This window comes from Pseudophryne corroboree, chromosome 6 (genome assembly GCF_028390025.1).
Source record: "Pseudophryne corroboree isolate aPseCor3 chromosome 6, aPseCor3.hap2, whole genome shotgun sequence".
In the NCBI taxonomy this organism is placed as follows: Eukaryota; Metazoa; Chordata; class Amphibia; order Anura; family Myobatrachidae; genus Pseudophryne; species Pseudophryne corroboree.
In genome coordinates, this window is record NC_086449.1 from 255,117,907 (window position 1) to 255,139,502 (window position 21,596).

Here is a 21,596-nt window from a genome sequence, read left to right on the forward strand (position 1 = left end):
ACACAGTTTGGGAACCTCTGCCCTAGGCCCCTGGGTGGCATTCAGTGAGGGATCGGTATCCGGACTCCAGGTCGACAACAAAAAGGTCGACACACCTTAGGTCGACCCCAATTGTTCGACACACCTTAGGTCGACATGGACAAAAGGTCAACAGGAACAAGGTCGACATGAAAAAAGGTCGACATGAGTTTTTCACAATTATTTTCTTTTTTGGAACTTTTTCATACTTAACGATCCATGTGGACTACGATTGGAACGGTAATCTGTGCCGAGCGAAGCGGAGCGGAGCGAAGTCACCATGCCCGAAGCATGGCGAGCGAAGCAGTGCACTAATTGGGGTTCCCGGTCACTCTACGAAGGAAACAACACCAAAAAAAAAATAAAAAACTCATGTCGACCTTTTACCATGTCGACCTTGTTCCTGTCAACCTTTTGTCCATGTTGACCTAAGGCGTGTCGACCTAAGGTGTGTCGACCTTTTTGTTGTCGACCTGGAGTCCCAGACCCAGAATATACTAATCAAAATGAATATAGATTAGTAGGTGTGCGAGACTACAGACGGACTACAGGTGCAAGCAAGCCATTAATGTCTTGGCATGCAGGCACTTGTTCGACAAGTGCAGACATGCTGGGGCAGGCTTGCTAGGACCTGTAGTTCCACTGTAACCGATTACAACATTGATCCCTGGATCTGGGACTCCAGGTCGACAACAAAAAGGTCGACACACCTTAGGTCGACACCAATTTGTCGACATCTTAGGTCGACATGGTCAAAAGGTCGACACGGACAAAAGGTCGACAGGAACAAGGAACATTTTGATTAGTATATTCTTATGGTATAAACTATATTCGTACTCCTACACCTTGGTGATTATTTTATATAGCCAGTCACAACAGAGTAGCAGCTTCCCATAGATTTGATTAATTAGTGTGTTTAGACCCATTTTTCTCTAACGTCCTAGAGGATGCTGGGACTCCGTAAGGACCATGGGGAATATATGGGCTCCGCAGGAGACATGGTCACTTTAAGAAAGACTTTAGACTCTGGGTGTGCACTGGCTCCTCCCTCTATGCCCCTCCTCCAGACCTCAGTTTTAGACTGTGCCCAGAGGAAGATGGGTGCACTGCAGGGAGCTCTCCTGAGTTTCCTGCTAAGAAAGCATTTTGTTAGGTTTTTTTCTTATTTTCAGGGAGCTCTGCTGGCAACAGACTCCCTTCATCGAGGGACTGAGGAGAGAGGAGCAGACCTATTTAAATGATAGGCTCTGCTTCTTGGCTACTGGACACCATTAGCTCCAGAGGGAGTGGAACACAGGTTCGTCCTGGGCGTTCATCCCAGAGCCGCGCCGCCGTTCTCCTCACAGAGCCGGAAAAAACGAAGAAAGAAGACTACTGAGGCGGCAGAAGCCCTCGGGTGCTTCACTGAGGTAACGCACAGCACTGCAGCTGTGCGTCATTGCTCCCATACACCTCACACGCTCCGGTCACTGTAAGGGTGCAGGGCGCAGGGGGGACGCCCTGGGCAGCAATAGAATACCTCTCCTATGGCAAATGACTATATACATGTACAGGTGGGCACTGTACATGTATATAAAAGAGCCCCCGCCATATTTTATTAAGTTTGAGCGGGACAGAAGCCCGCCGCTGAGGGGGCTTCTCCCTCAGCCCTCACCAGCGCCATTTTCTCTCCACAGCACCGCTGAGAGGAAGCTCCCCGGACTCTCCCCTGCTTGACACACGGTGAAAGAGGGTTTTAAAGTAGAGGGGGGGCACATAATTGGCGATTATACATTACAGCAGCGCTACTGGGTAAACATTCTATGTTTTTCTCCGGGGTCATATAGCGCTGTTGTGTGTGCTGGCATACTCTCTCTCTGTCTCTCCAAAGGGCCTAAAGGGGAACCTGTCTTCAGAAAAGAGTTTCCCTGTGTGTGTGGAGTGTGTCGGTACGCGTGTGTCGACATGTTTGACGATGAAGGCTCGCCTAAGGAGGAGGGGGAGTGCATGATTGTCAGGTCGCCGTCGGCAACGCCGACACCGGACTGGATGGATATGTGGAATGTCTTGAATGCTAATGTAAATTTATTGCATAAGAGATTAGACAAGACTGAGGCTATGGATCAGTTGGGTAGTCAGAGGCACCGGGACCTTCTGGGTCTCGGAAACGCACCATATCCCAGATCACTGACACAGATACCGAAATGGATTCAGATTCCAGTGTCGACTATGAGGATGCAAAATTACAGCCAAAAGTGGCAAAAGGTATTCGTTACATGATCATTGCTATTAAAGAGGTTTTGCTTATTACTGAGGAACCCCCTGTCCCTGACACGAGGGTACACATGTATAAAGAGAAAAAGCCTGAGATCTCCTTTCCGTCCTCACTTGAGCTAAGCGAATTGTGCGAAAAGGCTTGGGAATCTCCAGACAGGAGACTACAAGTTCCCAAAAGGATTCTTATGGCGTATCCCTTCCCACAAAAGGACAGGATACGATGGGAATCTTCGCCTAAAGTAGACAAGGCGTTGACACGCTTATCCAAGAAGGTGGCACTGCCTTCCCAGGATACTGCTACCCTCAAGGATCCTGCGGATCGTAAGCAGGAAGTTACCATGAAGTACATTTACACACATTCTGGTACTATTGTTAGGCTGGCTATGGCATCGGCCTGGGTTTGTAGTGCTGTCGCAGCATGGACAGATTCCTTGTCTACGGAGATTGAGACCCTAGATAAGGATACCATTCTAATGACCCTAGAGCATATCAAGGATGCTGCGTTATATATGAGGGATGCTCAAAGAGACATTTGTTTACTAAGCTCCAGAATAAATGCTATGTCTATTTCTGCTAGGCGACTCTTGTGGACCCGACAGTGGACAGGGGATGCCGACTCAAAGCGGCATATGGAGTCGTTGCCTTACAAGGGGGAGGAGTTGTTTGGAGAAGGCCTCTCGGACTTTGTCTCTACTGCTACAGCTGGTAAATCGAATTTTTTACCTTATGTTCCCCCACAACATACTAAGAAGGCACCTAATTACCAAATGCAGTCCTTTCGTTCAAATAAAAGCAAAAAGGTACGGGGATCGTCCTTTCTTGCCAGAGGTAAAGGCAAGGGAAAAAAGCTGCACACAGCTAGTTCCCAGGAGCAGAAGTCCCCCCCCCCCCCCCCCTACGTCTGCAAAATCCACCGCATGACGCTGGGACTTCCCTGGGGGGGCCAGATCAAGTGGGGGCACGTCTTCGATTTTTCAGCCACATCTGGGTTCACTCACAGGTGGATCCCTGGGCAATAGAGATTGTTTCTCAGGGATACAGACTGGAATTCGAAGAGATGCCTCCTCGCCGGTTTTTCAAATCGGCTCTGCCAGCTTCTCCGTCAGAAAGGGAGTTAGTGTTAACTGCAATTCAAAAATTGTACCTGCAACAGGTGATAGTCAAGGTTCCTCTTCTCCAGCAAGGAAAGGGGTATTACTCAACCCTGTTTGTGGTTCCGAAACCGGACGGTTCGGTCAGACCCATTTTGAATCTGAAATCCCTGAACCTGTACTTGAAAAAGTTCAAGTTCAAGATGGAATCGCTCACAGCGGTCATTGCCAGCCTGGAGGGGGGGGGGGATTGGATGGTTTCCCTGGACATAAAGGATGCTTACCTTCATGTTCCGATTTTTCTTCCTCACCAGGCGTTCCTGAGATTTGCGGTACAGGACTGTCATTACCAATTTCAGACGTTGCCGTTTGGGCTTTCCATGGCCCCGAGAATTTTCACCAAGGTAATGGCGGAAATTATGGTGCTTCTGCGCAAGCAGGGTGTCACAATTATCCCATACTTGGACGATCTCCTCATAAAGGCGAGATCTCGAGAGAAGTTACTGGACAGCGTGTCACTGTCGGTGAGGACGTTGCAACAGCACGGCTGGATTCTCAATATTCCGAAGTCCCTGCTGGTTCCTACAACGCGTCTGACCTTTTTGGGCCTGATTCTGGACACAGAACAGAAAAAGGTTTTTCTTCCAATGGAAAAGGCTCAGGAGCTCATAGCTCTGGTCAGGAACCTATTAAAGCCAAAAAAGGTTTCAGTGCTTCACTGCACCCGTGTCCTGGGGAAGATGGTGGCATCGTCCGAGGCCATCCCCTTCGGCAGGTTCCATGCGAGGACTTTTCAATGGGACCTAATGGACAAATGGTCCGGGTCTCATTTACAAATGCATCAAAGGATCACCCTGTCTCCCAGAGCCAGGATATCTCTCCTGTGGTGGCTGCACAGTGCTCACCTCCTGGAAGGCCGCAGGTTCGGCATTCAGGACTGGATCCTGGTGACCACGGACGCGAGCCTCCGAGGTTGGGAGCAGTCACACAGGGAAGAAATTTCCAAGGACTTTGGTCAAGTCAAGAGACTTGTCTTCACATCAACATCCTGGAACTAAGGGCCATATACAACGCCCTGCGTCAAGCGGAGATCTTAATTCGCAAATCGACCAGTTCTGATCCAGTCAGACAACATCACCGCAGTAGCTCATGTAAACTGCCAAGGCGGCACAAGGAGCAGAGTAGCAATGTCGGAAGCCACCAGAATTTTTCGCTGGGCGGAGAATCATGAAAGCGCTCTGTCAGCAGTGTTCATTCCGGGAGTGGACAACTGGGAAGCAGACTTCCTCAGCCGACACGATCTGCATCCGGGAGAGTGGGGACTTCATCAGGAAGTCTTTGCGCACATTGCAAGTCGGTGGGGACTACCCCAAATAGACATGATGGCATCCCGTCTCAACAAAAAGCTACAAAGGTATTGCACCAGGTCAAGAGACCCTCAGGCGGTAGCTGTGGACGCCCTAGTGACACTGTGGGTGTTCCAGTCGATATTTGTGTTTCCTCCTCTTCCTTTCATACCCAAGGTGTTGAGGATAATAAGACAAAGAGGAGTGAGAACAATTCTCATTGTCCCAGGTTGGCCATGAAGGACCTGGTATCCGGAACTGCAAGAAATGTTCACAGAAGATCCGTGGCCTCTTCCTCTAAGGCAGGACCTGTTACAACAAGGTCCCTGTCTGTTCCAAGACTTACCGCGGCTGCGTTTGACGGCATGGCGGTTGAACGCCGGATCCTAGCGGAAAAAGGTATTCCGGATGAGGTCATTCCTACGCTAATAAAGGCTAGGAAGGACGTGACGTCTAAACATTATCACCGAATATGGCCAAAATATATTTCTTGGCGTGAGGCCAGGAATGCTCCTACGGAAGAATTCCATCTAGGCCGTTTTCTTCACTTCCTACAAACTGGAGTGAATTTGGGCCTAAAATTAGGCTCCATTAAAGTTCAGATTTCGGCCTTATCCATTTTCTTTCAAAAGGAATTGGCCTCGTTACCTGAAGTACAGACTTTTGTGAAGGGAGTACTGCATATTCAGCCTCCTTTTGTACCTCCGGTGGCGCCTTGGGACCTTAACGTGGTGTTGAGTTTCCTTAAGTCACATTGGTTTGAACCACTTAAAACAGTGGAGTTGAAATTTCTCACTTGGAAGGTAGTCGTCATGTTGTTAGCCTTGGCTTCGGCTAGGCGAGTTTTGGAATTGGCGGCTTTATCACATAAAAGCCCCTATCTGGTTTTCCATATGGATAGAGCGGAGTTGCGGACCCGTCCTCAATTCCTACCTAAGGTGGTCTCATCCTTTCATATGAACCAACCTATTGTCGTGCCTGTGGCTACGCGTGACTTGGAGGATTCCGAGTCCCTTGATGTGGTCAGGGCTTTGAAAATTTACGTGGCCAGAACGGCTAGGATCAGAAAAACAGAAGCACTGTTTGTCCTGTATGCAGCCACCAAGGTTGGCGGACCTGCTTCAAAGCAGACTATTGCTCGCTGGATCTGTAACACGATTCAGCAGGCGCATTCTATGGCAGGCTTGCCGTTACCGAAATCGGTTAAGGCCCATTCCACTAGGAAGGTGGGCTCGTCTTGGGCGGCTGCCGAGGGGTCTCTGCACTACAGCTGTGCCGAGCTGCTACTTGGTCGGGGTCAAACACTTTTGCAAAGTTCTATAAGTTTGATACCCTGGCTGAGTAGGACCTCCTGTTTGCTCAATCGGTGCTGCAGAGTCATCCGCACTCTCCCGCCCGTTTGGGAGCTTTGGTATAATCCCCATGGTCCTTACGGAGTCCCAGCATCCTCTAGGACGTTAGAGAAAATAAGATTTTACACTAACCGGTAAATCTATTTCTCGTAGTCCGTAGAGGATGCTGGGCGCCCGTCCCAAGTGCGGACTTCTTCTGCAAGACATGTATATAGTTATTGCTTACATAAGGGTTATATTATAGTTCATCGGTTTGGACCGAGACTATGTTGTTTGTTCATACTGTTAACTGGGTAGTTTATCCCAGGTTATACGGTGTGATTGGTGTGGGTGATATGAATCTTACCCTTGGATTAACAAAAATCCTTTCCTCGTACTGTCCATCTCCTCTGGGCACAGTTTCTCTAACTGAGGTCTGGAGGAGGGGCATAGAGGGAGGAGCCAGTGCACACCCAGAGTCTAAAGTCTTTCTTAAAGTGCCCATGTCTCCTGTGGAGCCCGTCTATTACCCATGGTCCTTACGGAGTCCCAGCATCCTCTACGGACTACGAGAAATAGATTTACCGGTAAGTGTAAAATCTTATTACTTTCATCAACTGTTTTTTCTCCTTTTATACAGTATGTGTCTGTTTATTTCACAGTTCATCAGAAGAAGTATATGACAGCGCTTTACAGCATCATATATCAACTTATACAGAAAGTTGTACTACAATGGGCCTGATTCTGATTTGCAAGCAAATGAGCAAAACCATGCTGCACTGCAGGTGGGGTAGATGTGCAGAGAGTTAGATTTGGGTGGGGTATGTTCAAATTGAAATCTAAATTGCAGTGTAAAAAAAAAGACGTCTAACATTTGTGGGCTACATGCAGAAGCAACCAGTATTTACCCTGCACAGAAAAAATATAAAAGTATTTGCACCCCTTGCATGTCAACATGGCTTGTTCCAGACACACTATGGGGTATATGCAATTAGCGGCGAATCGTGGCAATTTTTCACCCATTTCTCTAACGTCCTAGTGGATGCTGGGAACTCCGTAAGGACCATGGGGAATAGCGGGCTCCGAAGGAGGCTGGGCACTCTAGAAAGATCTTAGACTACCTGGTGTGCACTGGCTCCTCCCACTATGACCCTCCTCCAAGCCTCAGTTAGATTTCGTGCCCGGCCGAGGTTGGATGCACACTAGGGGCTCTCCTGAGCTCTTAGAAAGTTATAGTCTTAGAATTTGTTATTTTCAGTGAGACCTGCTGGCAACAGGCTCACTGCAGCGAGGGACTAAGGGGAGAAGAAGTGAACTCGTCTGCTTGCAGCCGGATTGGGCTTCTTAGGCTACTGGACACCATTAGCTCCAGAGGGATCGACCGCAGGCCCAGCCTTGATGTTCGGTCCCGGAGCCGCGCCGCCGTCCCCCTTACAACCGGAAAATCGGCGGCATGAAGACTCTGTCTTCACCAAGGTAGCGCACAGCACTGCAGCTGTGCGCCATTGCTCCTCTCACACACTTCACACTCCGGTCACTGAGGGTGCAGGGCGCTGGGGGGGGGCGCCCTGAGGCAGCAATAAAAACACCTTGGCTGGCTAAAATACCTCAATATATGGCCCCAGGGGCTATATATGAGGTAAATACCCCTGCCAGAATTCCATAAAAAACGGGAGAATAGGCCGCAAAAAAGGGGCGGAGCCTATCTCCTCCGCACACTGGCGCCATTTTTCCCTCACAGCTCGGCTGGAGGGAAGCTCCCTGGCTCTTCCCTGCAATTCTACAGTACAGTAAGAGGGAAAAGAGAGGGGGGGCATTAAAATTGGCACTGTATACAGTATATTATATAAAAGCTATTAGGGACATAACTCAGTTAGTCCCTATATATATATATAGCGCTCTGGTGTGTGCTGGCATACTCTTACTCTGTCCCCCCAAAGGGCTTTTGTGGGTCCTGTCCTCGTTTAGAGCATTCCCTGTGTGTCTGCGGTGTGTCGGTACGGCTGTGTCGACATGTTGAATGAGGAGGCTTATATGGTGACAGAACAGAGGCCGATATATGTGATGTCGCCCCCTGTGGGGCCGACACCAGAGTGGATGGATAGGTGAAAGGTATTAACCGACAGTGTCAACTCCTTACATAAAAGGGTGGATGACGTAACAGCTGTGGGACAGCCGGCTTCGCAGCCCGCGCCTGCCCAGGCGTCTCAAAGGCCATCAGGGGCTCAAAAACGCCCGCTCTCTCAGATGGCAGACACAGATGTCGACACGGAGTCTGACTCCAGTGTCGACAAGGTGGAGACATATACACAATCCACTAGGAACATCCGTGACGTGATCCCGGCAATAAAAAATGTGTTATACATTTCTGACTTTAACCCAAGCACCTCTAAAAATGGGTTTTAGGTTTGGGGAGAAAAAACAGGCAGTGTTTTGTTCCCCCATCAGATGAATAAATGAAGTGTGTGAAAGCGTGGGTTCCCCCGTTAAGAAACTGGTAATTTATAAAAAGTTACTGATGGCGTACCCTTTCCCGCCAGGTGGATAAGTTACGCTGGGAGATATCCCCTAGGGTGGATAAGGCGCTCACACGTTTGTCAAAAAAGGTGGCACTGCCGTCTTAGGATACGGCCACTTTAATAGGTACCTGTTGATAAAAAACAGGAGGCTATCCTGAAGTCTGTATTTACACACTCAGGTACTAGACTGAGACCTGCAGATAGTGCTGCTGCAGCGTGGTCGGTGACCCTGTCAAACAGGGATACTAGTTGGAAAACATAAAAACATATTAAAGACGTCGTCTTATATATGGGGGATGCACAGAGGGATATTTTGCCGGCTGGCATCCAAAATAAATGTAATGTCCATTCTGTCAGGAGGGTATTAGAGACCTGTCACTGGACAGGTGATGCTGACTTAAAAAGCGCATAGAGAGCCTTATAAGGGTGAGGAATTATTTGGGGATGGTCTCTGGGACCTCGTATCCACAGCAACTGCTGGGAAGGAATAATTTTACCTCAGGTTTCCTCACAGACAAAGGTACAGTCCTTTCGGCTTCAGAAAAGCAAGCGGGTCAAATGGCGCTTCCTTTCTGTACAGAGAGAGACAAGGGTAGAGGGAAAAAAGCTGCACCAGTCAGCCTGTTCCCAGAATCAAGATTCTTCCCCCGCCTCCTGTGAGGCCACACCATGACGCGGGTGCTCCACAGGTGTAGCCAGGTACGGTGGGGGGCCGTCTCAAAAATTTCAGCAATTAGTGGGCTCGCTCACAGGTGGATCCCTGTTTCTTTCAAGTAGTATTTCAGGGGTACAAGCTGGAATTCGAGATGTCTCCCCCCAGCCGTTTCCTAAAATATGCCTTGCTGACAACTCCCTCAGGCAGGGAGGCTGTGCTAGAGGCAATTAATAAGCGGTATTCCCAGCAGGTAATACTCAAGGTGCCCCTACTTCAACAAGGACGGGGTTACTATTCCACACGGGTTGGGGTACCGAAACCGCATGGTTCGGTGTGACCCATTTTATATTTAAAATCCTTGAACACAAAAATTCAAGTTCAAGATGGAATCGCTCAGGGCGGTTATTCCAAGCCTGGACGAGGGGGATTACATGGTATCCTGGGACATCAAGGATGCTTACCTGCATGTCCCCATTTACCATCCTCGCCAGGAGTACCTCAGATTTGTGGTACAGGATTACCATTACCAAGTCCAGACACTGCCGTTTGGACTGTACATGGCACCGAGGGTGTTTTATCAAGGTAATGGCCGAAATGTTGATACTCCTTCAAAAAAAAAAAAAAAAAAGGGAGTTGTAATTATCCCGTACTTGGACAATCTCGTTATAAGGGCGAGGTCCAAGGAGCAGTTGGTAGTCGGGGTAGCACTATTTTGGAAAGTGCTACAACAGCATGGTTGGATTCTAAACAGTCCAAAGTCACAGCTGGTTCCTATGACACGTCTACTGTTCCTGGGGATGGCTCTGGACATAAACCAGAAATAGTGTTTCTCCCGGAGGAGAAAGCCAAGGAGTTGTCATCTCTAGTCAGAGACCTCCTGAAGCCAAAATAGGTAGCGGTGCATCATTGCACGCGAGTCCTGGGAAAAATGGTAGCTTCCTACGAAGCAATCCCATTAGGCAGGTTCCATACAAGAACTTTTCAGAGGGACCTGTTGGACAAGTGGTCCGGATCGCATCTTCCGATGCATAGGCTGATAACCCTGTCTCCAAGGACCAGGGTATCTCTACTGTGGTGGCTGCAGAGTGCCCATCTTCAAGAGGGCCGCAGGTTCGGCATACAGGACTAGGTCCTAGTGACCATGGATTCCAGCCTTTGAGGCTGGGAGGCAGTCACACAGGGAAGAAATTTCCAGGGACTTTGGTCAAGTCAGGTTATTTCCCTACACATAAATATTCTGGACCTGAGGGCCATTTACAATGCCCTGAGGCCGGCAAGGCCTCTGCTTCAAAACCAGCCGGTACTGATCCAATCAGACAACATCACGGCAGACGCCCATGTAAACCAACAGGGCGGCACAAGAAGCAGGATGGCGATGGCAGAAGCCACAAGGATTCTCCGATAGGCGGAAAATCATGTGTTAGCACTGTCAGCAGTGTTCATTCCCGGAGTGGACAACTGGGAAGCAGATCTTCTCAACAGACACGACCTCCACCCGGGAGAATGGGGACTTCCTCCAGAAGTCTTCCAATAGGATTGTACACCATTGGGAAAGGCCACAGGTGGACATGATGGCGTTCCGCCTCAACAAAAAGCTATAAAAGATATTGCACCGGGTCAAGGGACCCTCAGGCGTTAGCTATGGACGCTCTGGTTACACCGTGGGTGTACCAGTCGGTTTATGTGTTCTCCCCTCTGCCTCTCATACCAAAGGTACTGAGAATAATAAGAAGGCGAGGAGTAAGAACGATACTCGTGGATGGCCAAGAAGAGCTTGGTACCCAGAACTTCAAGAATTTATATCAGAGGACCCATGGCCTCTGCCACTCAGGCAGGACCTGCGGCAGCAGGGGCCCTGTCTGTTCCAAGACTTACCGCGGCTGCGTTTGTCGGCATGGCGGTTGAACGCCGGATCCTGAAGGAAAAGGGCATTCCGGAGGAAGTCATTCCTACGCTTACTAAAGCCAGGAAAGAGGTTACAGCAACTCATTATCACCGCATATGGCGAAAATATGTTGCATGGTGTGAGGCCGAAAGGGCCCCAACAGAGGAATTTCAACTAGGTCGATTTCTGCATTTCCTGCAAGCAGGAGTGACTATGGGCCTTAAATTGGGTTCCATTAAGGTACAGATCTCGGCTCTGTCGATTTTCTTTCAAAAAGAACTAGCTTCAGTACCTGAAGTTCAGACATTTATAAAAGGAGTGCTGCAGAGTCAGCCCCCGTTTGTGCCTCCTGTGGCACCTTGGGATCTCAACGTGGTGTTGAGTTTCTTAAAATCACATTGGTTTGAACCACTAAAAACCGTGGATCTGAAATATCTCACGTGGAAGGTGGTTATGTTATTGGCCTTGGCTTCTGCCAGGCAAGTATCAAAGTTGGCGGCTTTGTCTTGTAAAAGCCCTTATTTGATTTTCCATATGGATAGGGCAGAATTGAGGACTCGTCCCCAGTTTCTCCCAAAGGTGGTGTCAGCGTTTCACCTGAACCAGCCTATTGTGGTGCCTAGGCTACTAGGGACTTGGAGGACTCCAAGTTGCTAGACGTTGTCAGGGCACTGAAAATATATGTTTCCAGAACGGCTAGAGTCAGAAAATCTGACTCGCTGTTTATCCTATATGCACCTAACAAGCTGGGTGCTCCTGCTTCTAAGCAGACTATTGCTCGTTGGATTTGTAGTACAATTCAGCTTGCACATACTGTGGCAGGCCTGCCACAGCCAAAATCTGTCAATGCCCATTCCACAAGGAAGGTGGGCTTATCTTGGGCGGCTGCCCGAGAGGTCTCGGCTTTACAATTTTGCCGAGCAGCTACTTGGTCAGGGGCAAACACGTTTGCAAAAATTCTACAAATTTGATACCCTGGCTGAGGAGGACCTGGAGTTCTCTCATTCAGTGCTGCAGAGTCATCCGCACTCTCCCGCCCGTTTGGGAGCTTTGGTATAATCCCCATGGTCCTTACGGAGTTCCCAGCATCCACTAGGACGTTAGAGAAAATAAGAATTTACTCACCGGTAATTCTATTTCTCGTAGTCCGTAGTGGATGCTGGGCGCCCATCCCAAGTGCGGTTTATCTGCAATACTTGTACATAGTTATGGTTAACTAAATCGGGTTATTGTTGAGCCATCTGTTGAGAGGCTCTATTGTTTCATACTGTTAACTGTGTTTCATATCACGAGTTGTACGGTGTGATTGGTGTGGCTGGTATGAGTCTTACCCGGGATTCAAAATCCTTCCTTATTGTGTACGCTCGTCCGGGCACAGTACCTAACTGAGGCTTGGAGGAGGGTCATAGTGGGAGGAGCCAGTGCACACCAGGTAGTCTAAGATCTTTCTAGAGTGCCCAGCCTCCTTCGGAGCCCGCTATTCCCCATGGTCCTTACGGAGTTCCCAGCATCCACTACGGACTACGAGAAATAGAATTACCGGTGAGTAAATTCTTATTTTTTTAATTCGACCGTCGAATTCCGGCAAGTGGGTGCCGGAATTCAACATATTCAATAAAAAACGGATTCGACAGTCCCGCTGTCGAAAAACGGCCGATTTGACGGATTATGATCCGATTTTTTAAAAACCGGAAAAAACTGTAAAAAACCCGAAAAAAAAATTGCGTGGGGTCCCCCCTCCAAAGCATAACCAGCCTCGGGCTCTTCGAGCCGGTCCTGGTTCTAAAAACCGGGGGGGGAAATGACAGGGGATCCCCCGTATTTTTAAAACCAGCACCGGGCTCTGCGCCTGGTGCTGGTGCAAAAAATACGGGGGACAAAAAGAGTAGGGGTCCCACGTATTTTTTACACCAGCATCGGGCTCCACTAGCTGGACAGATAATGCCACAGCCGGGGGTCACTTTTATACAGTGAATAAAATTATACTCACCTCAATCCAGTGTCCGGATCTTTTAAAATAATCCTTGTACTTGGCACAAAAAAAAAAAATGAACACCCGGACCAAACGGACTGAAAGAGGTCCCATGTTTACACATGGGACCCCTTTTCACGAATGCCGGGACCCCACGTGACTCCTGTCACAGAGGTCCCTTCAGCCAATCAGCGAGCGCAACGTCCTGGCACTCTGCTGATTGGCTATGCGCGTCTGAGCTGTCAGACAGCGCATCGCAAAGCCTCTCCATTATATTCAATGGTGGGAACTTTGCGGTCAGCGGTGAGGTCAGCGGCTGACCGCGGGTAACCCCACCGCTGACGGCAAAGTTCCCACCATTGAAACTAATGGAGGGAGCTGTGCGATGCGCTGTCTGCCAGCAGACGCGCATACAGCCAATCAGGTGAGTGCCACGAAGTAGCGCTTCCTGATTGGCTGAAGGGACCTATCTGTGACAGCAGTCACGTGGGGTCCCGGCATTCGTGGAAAGGGGTCCCATGTGTAAACATGGGACCCCTTTCAGTCCGTTTGGTCCGGGTGTTCGTTTTTTTTTTTTGCTAAGTACGAGGATTATTTTAAAAGATACGGACACTGGATTGAGGTGAGTATAATTTTATTCACAGGTACACGTGGATTCTACTTGGACAAGTGGACCTAACGTCGTGTCAACATAGATATGTGTGTGTGTCGACATGTGTGAAATAAAGTTGTACTTTCAAGGTGTGCGTGTCCTGTTTTTATTTGGGTATATTTCCAGTAGAACTACAGGTACCAGCGGGCCCGTTTTTCTCCTGCATGCTGGTACTTGTGGTTCTCCAAGTACCAGCTTGCGGGGGAGGCTTGCTGGGACTTGTAGTACTACTGGAAAAAACAATATTCTTTCAATTTTCTCAAAGCTATCAGCCCCCCATCCGCAGCCCTTGGATGGGGGGGACAGCCACGGGCTTCACCCCTGGCCCTTGGGTGGCTGGGTGGGGGGACCCCTTGATTGAAGGGGTCCCCACTCCCCCAGGGTACCCCGGCCAGGGGTGACTAGTTGGATATTTAATGCCACGGCCGCAGGGCGCTGTATAAAAGTGATCCCCGGCTGTGGCATTATCTGTCCATCTAGTGGAGCCCGATGCTGGTGTAAAAAATACGGGGGACCGTACTCTTTTTGTCCCCCGTATTTTTTGCACCAGGCGCAGAGCCCGGTGCTGGTTTTAAAAATACGGGGGATCCCCTGTCATTTCCCCCCCCCCCCCCGGATTTTTAGAACCAGGACCGGCTCGAAGAGCCCGAGGCTGGTTATGCTTAGGAGGGGGGACCCCACACAATTTTTTTTCAGATTTTTACCATTCCATTTAAAAAAATAAATAAAAATAAATAATATTATAAAAAATATATAAATAATACTTGTGCCTCCAAAAAAGACAAACCAAGTACCTAATCCCTTCTAATATAAATAGATATGCTATTACCAATAAAAAAAAAAAACACCCAAAAAAACATGTTTTAAATTTTTTTTATTAGATTCCGCCAGCAAAGTGTGGCGGATTGAAAATGACGAATTTACTGTCTAAAAGCACTGTTGTCGAATTTCCAAACTTCAATTGAATATAGTTTTGTCGAATTGCCGCATTTGTACCATTGCAGAAATGTCGAATTTGAGAAATGTCGAATTTCAAAAAGTCGAATTTGGAAAGTCCGTTTTTTTGTCGGAAAGTACTGAATTGCATTGTCGAATATTTTTTTTGGGGCGAAAATGTCCCGTTTTTCGACATTTTCGGGAATTCGACCGCAATTGCATATACCCCTATATCTATATATCTTTAAAAAATGATAATAATTGAATGGTGTAAATCATACAAGGTATTATACCCTTGGGCTTTGCAATCCCATCCATCCAAACCTACATGCCTTATCAGGCTAAAGTTTTTTTTTTTTTTTTTGCTTTAGTCACTAGAAAATCCTCCTTTCTTGCAGCTACAGTAGCAGTTGCCTGTTGAGGACCTGGGAAGGAATACTTCCCCTTTAATAGATGTCGTGGCCTGCACCACCTATGCTGAGAATGTAAATGTGATTAGACACCATGTAAGAAACCCACATGATTGAGTAACCAAGGATTTTGGTTAGCTCTGCTGATCCAGATGTACTCACTACAGGGCAGGACAGCTGCTAAAATGAATTTCAAATTTGAATGAGAAATTCTGTGAAAAGTAATAAAAAAAAATATAATCTTGTACATGGTCTCTGACTTGTATCTGTGCAGGAAACCTGACCATAACCTTTATTATTTATTTATTTATTAACAGTTTCTTATATAGCGATATTCATGATATTTATGGAGTTGAGCAATTATCACGCACCAAGGCAACGCTGCTTACAGTGAGGATTTCTTTGCAAAGGGATTGACAGTCAAGGGCCAGTTGGGGGTGGTTACGGGGAGTGGCGGCAAAAGCACAGGTGTCGCAAATGTTTTCGGGCTGTGTCTCAGCCCACAACTGCGATCCGTACATAGAAAACATGGCACCAGCTTCTTAGTTTCTGCGGCCATTCTGCGCTGCCATAGGATTGTCTCTCATCCTGCTCTGTGATTGCAGTGTGCAAAAGGTACAATAGTCCGCTAATCTAAGGGGTCTTAGCAGTGTTATGCGATGACACTGAGCACCAGACTCCTTTTTAGCCATTTCAGTCACTGGTACCCTCCGTAACTTTGAACATTCTAACGTTAAATGTGAATGGCCTGGACTCCCTGCGTAAGCGCACTATGACCATTCAATTCTTTAATAGCCAGAAAGCCAATATTATTCTTTTACAGGAGACATGCTTTAAAACTACCCCCCCTTCCCTGGCCTCTCGAACATATCCTCAGACTTTTACTCCACTACACCTAAAAAAGAGAGGCACTGCCATTCTTCTCTGTAATGCGCTCACTTACACCAAGGGTCGGTTCACTATAGTGGTACTGCATCTTGGTCACTCCTACTTAACAGTTGCCTCAGTGTATGCCCCCAGTATGGAGCAGGGTGTCTTTCACAATGATTTTTTCCCCACAACTTGACAAAATGATTAAGGGCCGAGTCATTATAAGGGGTGATTTTAATGCGGTCCCTGATCTGCGCTGGGACCGTTCCCAATCTCGTACCCCGAGCTCCTCTACTGTCAAAGAGTCCAAAAGACTCGCAAACTCTATTGCCTCACAAGGTTACTTTGATGCATGGAGAGTTTTGCATCCCTCTCTACGCACTTATACCCACTAATCGATACCCCACGCGTTGCACTCCATTCGACCTTTTCTTTATAGATGCTAATTCGGTCTGTGATTTATGTAAATTCTAGGTTGCTCCTGCTGTGTGGTCTGGCCACCTGGCCATCTCCCTTGCTATCTCCTCAACTCAGACTAGTTCTCAAACATTTCGGTGGAGGTTAAATTCTTCCCTTTTCTTAAAAAAAGATTATATTGCCCAAATGAGCAAGGCATTGGAAAAGTTTTGCTTTGAATGCGACTGCTGAGATCTCTCCAGCTGTCGTGTGGGAGGCTCATAACGCGTTCATACGGCATCACTTTATATCTTTAGCTAAAGCATAAAAATTGAAGGATAAGCAAGTGGTGGCAGATCTAGCACAACAGATAGCCGAGCTAATGTCTAAACATCAGCAGTCTCCTAAACGATCAATCTACAGTAAACTCCTAGCTCTGAAAGGCCAACTGTATCAGATTCTTTCCGCTAAGGCGGCGAAGACCATGAGATGGCTTCAACATAAATTTTACACTAAAGGTGACAAAGCGGACTCTCTCCTACCATCTCGCCTCCGTGCTCGTAAACAGAGAAATAGAATTCTCTCTCTGAAAGACTCACACCATAACCTTACTTATGACCCACAGAGGATAGCTCAATGTTTCAAAGAGTTCTACCACTCCCTCTATAATTTACCTAGGCCGTAGAGCGATTTACGCTTACAGGAACGTAATGATGAATTTCTCTCTAGCTGCTCCATTCCAGCACTCTCTGACTCACAAGCTCAATCTCTGAATGTAGATTTTACTGATGATGAGATTGAGGGCACAATTAAATCGCTTAGAAACACATCAGCGCCCAGCCCTGATGGTCTTCCTGCCATTTATTATAAGAAGTTTAGTAACATACTGGTCCCACCTATAAAAACTTTTTTTTAAATGCTGTTTTAACCGGCACTCCTTTTGATAGCGCAACTACTAGAGCAGAAATTGTTGTTATCCCGAAGCCTGGTCGCAATCATGAGGTGTGGGATAGCTATCGTCCAATCTCAAGTTATTAGCGAAAATCTTGGCTAATAGACTTGCTCGGGTGATCTCCTCCCTGGTTTATCATGACCAGGTCGGATTCTTCTCTGGAAGACAGGCATTTGAAAATATCAGACGGGTGGTGGATACCATTCACTTCTCTGACTTCCGCAAAATCCCATGTTTAGTTATGGGACTAGATGCAGAAAAAGCATTTGATCGTCTATCATGGCTTTATATGGATAGGACTTTACAACGCTTTGGCTTAGCGGACCGCTTTCTCACAGGTATTATGTCCCTGTATGATTCCCCAAGCGCATGTGTTTTAGTGAATGGATTAATGTAACAATCTTTCTCAATTAAGAATGGTACCAGACAGGGTTGCCCGTTATTACCCTTAATATTTGCCTTAATGGTCGAACCTCTGGCCTCTACAATCTGTGAGTGTCCTGATATCTCAGGAGTTATGATAGGCGCTATTGAATTCAAAACGTCTCTTTATGCGGACGACATCCTACTTAATCTATGAAAACCTCTAATTTCCCTTCCCAATCTCTTTAAGGCGATATGAGATTTCTGGACTGTCTCGAACTTCAAAATGAATGCCTCCAACATGGAAGTCTTAGATCTTCACCTTGACCCCTCTTTTTAAAAGCATCATTAGCAAATAGTTTTGACTTTGATTGGAAGTAATCTCGTCTGAAATATTTAGGCATACATCTTACCAGACAGTATTCTCAACTATATGCAACTAATTATCCTAGTTTGATTGATACCCTCTCTACTGATGTCCATAAGTGGTCAGATCAATTTATTTCATGGATGGGACGGGCTAACGCTTTGAAGATGAATATTTTACCTCGTTTACTATATCTCTTTCAAGCTTTCCCAATAATGATTCCCTCACATGTGTTTCTGAATCTGCAGAGAAAATTCTTATGTTTTTATGGTCTTGTAAACGGCCTTGGGTGAGTTTCAGGACTCTATATAAAGGCACTAGAGAAAAGGGCTTAAACATCCCGAACATTAAAATGTATTTCTATGCGGCTCATGTCCCGCAAGCTGTGCTATGGCACTCTGGCACTCGAATACTTCCTCACATAGATGGGTACAGTTAGAATCGTCAGTGGCTCGGATGCTCTCAGTTTCTTCCCTTCTGTGGGTGCCCCGTAATCAGAGACTTTGTTGGTCTACCTTCCCGTCCATTGCCTTCACTGTTTCATTGTGGGACAGATCAATTAGGACTATTGGATTCGTTTCTTCCCCCCCTCCTCCTGCTCTTTCGCCCCTGTGGGATAACCCGGCTTTCCCTGAAGGTAGAGACAGTCAGGCTTTCAAGCACTGGACTCATAGAGAGTTACTGTTTATAACTGATACTGCCCCCTTACGTGCGTTTCCATCCTTTGCAGTCTTACAGGTTAAATATAATCTTCCCCCTCAGTGCTTTTTTCAATACCTGCAGCTCTGTAGTTTTCACTCGGCGACACTGCACTTGCATAGCCCTGTGGTTAAGACTACCATAGAATCGCTAAGTTATGTTCGCTCCTCCTCTAAGGGCCTCATTTCAACTATATATTGCCTCCTCCTTAACTCAAACCTCCCCTCATTGGCTCTGCATGAGATTTCTTGGGAAAACTGATCTCCAAGAGCAAATAGGGCCTGATATCTGGGATCAGATAAGGCAGAATCTGGTTTCCTCTAATTCCTCAATGAGACATAGAGAAAATGCGTTTAAAAATTTGGTTCGCTGGTACTTAGTCCCGACCCGATTACATTGTGCATTTCCCACCACCTCAGACCTGTGTTGGATGGGATGTGGATTGAAGGGCACCCTGCTCCATATATTTTGGGACTGTCCCAAGCTAGTCCCACTTTGGAAAGCTATTCGGAGATTGATATCACGAGTTACTGAGGTTGATAAACCATTCTTTCTTCCTACTCCCCCGAAAAGTAGAATTGCTTGTCACTGCAAATCCCACACTGTTCTGTCCATTACGGCCATTACCGCTGCTATATGGGACACATATCATATGGAATTCCTGTCCAGTGTAATCGAATGTAAAGCATCGCCCTTCACGGAATCATGGGTCCCCTGGTTGACTTATCATAGAGCCCCCCCCCACCCCCCCCCCCCCTTGACATATGGCTTTTAAAACAGTTTGGTATTTTGGGGGTCACGTGTCTCTTATCTATGTCAATTCTAGTGCCCTGAGACATCTGACCTGACAGTGTTAGATGTTCTATATTTGTGTTTTGATGGTTAGATGTCTTTACTGCTTGTCTATATACTTATTATGCTGTATGAAGCTGCACTCCCCTCTGTTTCCCTTGTACCCTTTTTGCCTTCTGTCTAACCCTCTCCCCCTACAACTGTTTACTTTTTGTGTTCTGTTAAAATTATTCAATAAACAGTCTTTATAAAAAAACAAAAAACAAAACTAAGCAGGTGTGGCAGATATAACATGTGCAGAGAGAGTTAGATTTGGGTGGGGTGTGTTCAAACTGAAATCTAAATTGTAGTGTAAAAATAAAGCAGACAGTATTTACCCTGCACAGAAACAAAATAACCCACCCAAATCTAAGGGTGTGTACACACGGTGAGATTCTTGCTATGTTCGATTTTTACTTGCGATTTCCCTTGAACTCCCCGGAGCCCAGATAGGACAGATTTTGACTAACTTTTCTTGAGATATGGACTATGTGTGCTTACGATTTTGGCTTATGTGAGATTTTGGCTTATGTGAGATGTCATTGACATGTGAGATGAACTAGATAGTACACCGATCTAGCAAGGATTGACTTGCCTGCACAGTCTATCTTTTCTTGCGATGCCGACCTGGTGGGGCCGCGCATCGGGATCGCAAGGTGACTTTTACCTTGCGATTTGCACTAACTTTTCTTGCGATTTTGACTATATAGTCAAAATCTCAAGAAAAAATCTCACCGTGTGTACACACCTTAACTCTCTCTGCACCTGTTATATCTGCCTCCCCTGCAGTGCACATGCTTTCACCCAACTGCTAACAAAATGTGCTGCTGCTGCGATCAGATCTCAATTACCACCCTGGTCGTTATCCTGCTGAAGATCAATGTATGGGTGTGTACACATTTGGTAATTACGGGTCAGTGTACAGCGCTGATTTTCCTGCACATCTCTGTGTGGTGCAAGGAAAAAGGTGATATGCTTTACTATTTGTAACTTATATTTGCTTTGTACTAAGCATAATCAAGCAGAGTAATTTTACTTTTAATGTGATGATTCATATTTGTGTTGTTATTTTTCTCTGACGTCCTAGTGGATGCTGGGAACTCCGTAAGGACCATGGGGAATAGCGGCTCCGCAGGAGACTGGGCACAAAAAGTAAAAGCTTTAGACTAGCTGGTGTGCACTGGCTCCTCCCCCTATGACCCGCCTCCAAGCCTCAGTTAGATTTTTGTGCCCGAACGAGAAGGGTGCAAGCTAGGTGGCTCTCCTGAGCTGCTTAGAAGTAAAAGTTTAAATAGGTTTTTTATTTTCAGTGAGTCCTGCTGGCAACAGGCTCACTGCATCGTGGGACTAAGGGGAGAAGAAGCGAACTCACCTGACTGCAGAGTGGATTGGGCTTCTTGGCTACTGGACATTAGCTCCAGAGGGACGATCACAGGTTCAGCCTGGATGGGTCCCGGAGCCGCGCCGCCGGCCCCCTTACAGAGCCAGAAGAGCGAAGAGGTCCGGAGAAAGCGGCGGCAGAAGACGTTCCTGTCTTCAAATAAGGTAGCGCACAGCACTGCAGCTGTGCGCCATTGCTCTCAGCACACTTCACACTCCGGTCACTGAGGGTGCAGGGCGCTGGGGGGGAGCGCCCTGAGACGCAATAAAAACGATATAAAAACCTTATATGGCTAAAAAAAAATGCATCACATATAGCTCCTGGGCTATATGGATGCATTTATCCCCTGCCAGTTTCCTGAAAAAAGCGGGAGAAAAGGCCGCCGTGAAGGGGGCGGAGCCTTTCTCCTCAGCACACAAGCGCCATTTTCTTTCACAGCTCCGCTGGAAGGACGGCTCCCTGACTCTCCCCTGCAGTCCTGCACTACAGAAACAGGGTAAAACAGAGAGGGGGGCACTATTGGCAGCTAATATATAAATACAGCAGCTATAACAGGGAGTAACACTTATATAAGGTTATCCCTGTATATATATAGCGCTCTGGTGTGTGCTGGCAAACTCTCCCTCTGTCTCCCCAAAGGGCTAGTGGGGTCCTGTCCTCTATCAG

The 21,596-nt window shown here is 47.2% G+C and overlaps 1 protein-coding gene across 1 annotated transcript in view; it reads left to right on the forward strand.

Annotated features, from left to right (window-relative positions):
- The window catches only part of IQGAP1 (IQ motif containing GTPase activating protein 1), a 408,002-nt gene that overhangs the window by 175,917 nt on the left and 210,489 nt on the right, over positions 1–21,596 (forward strand). The gene's annotated exons all lie outside the window — the stretch shown is intronic.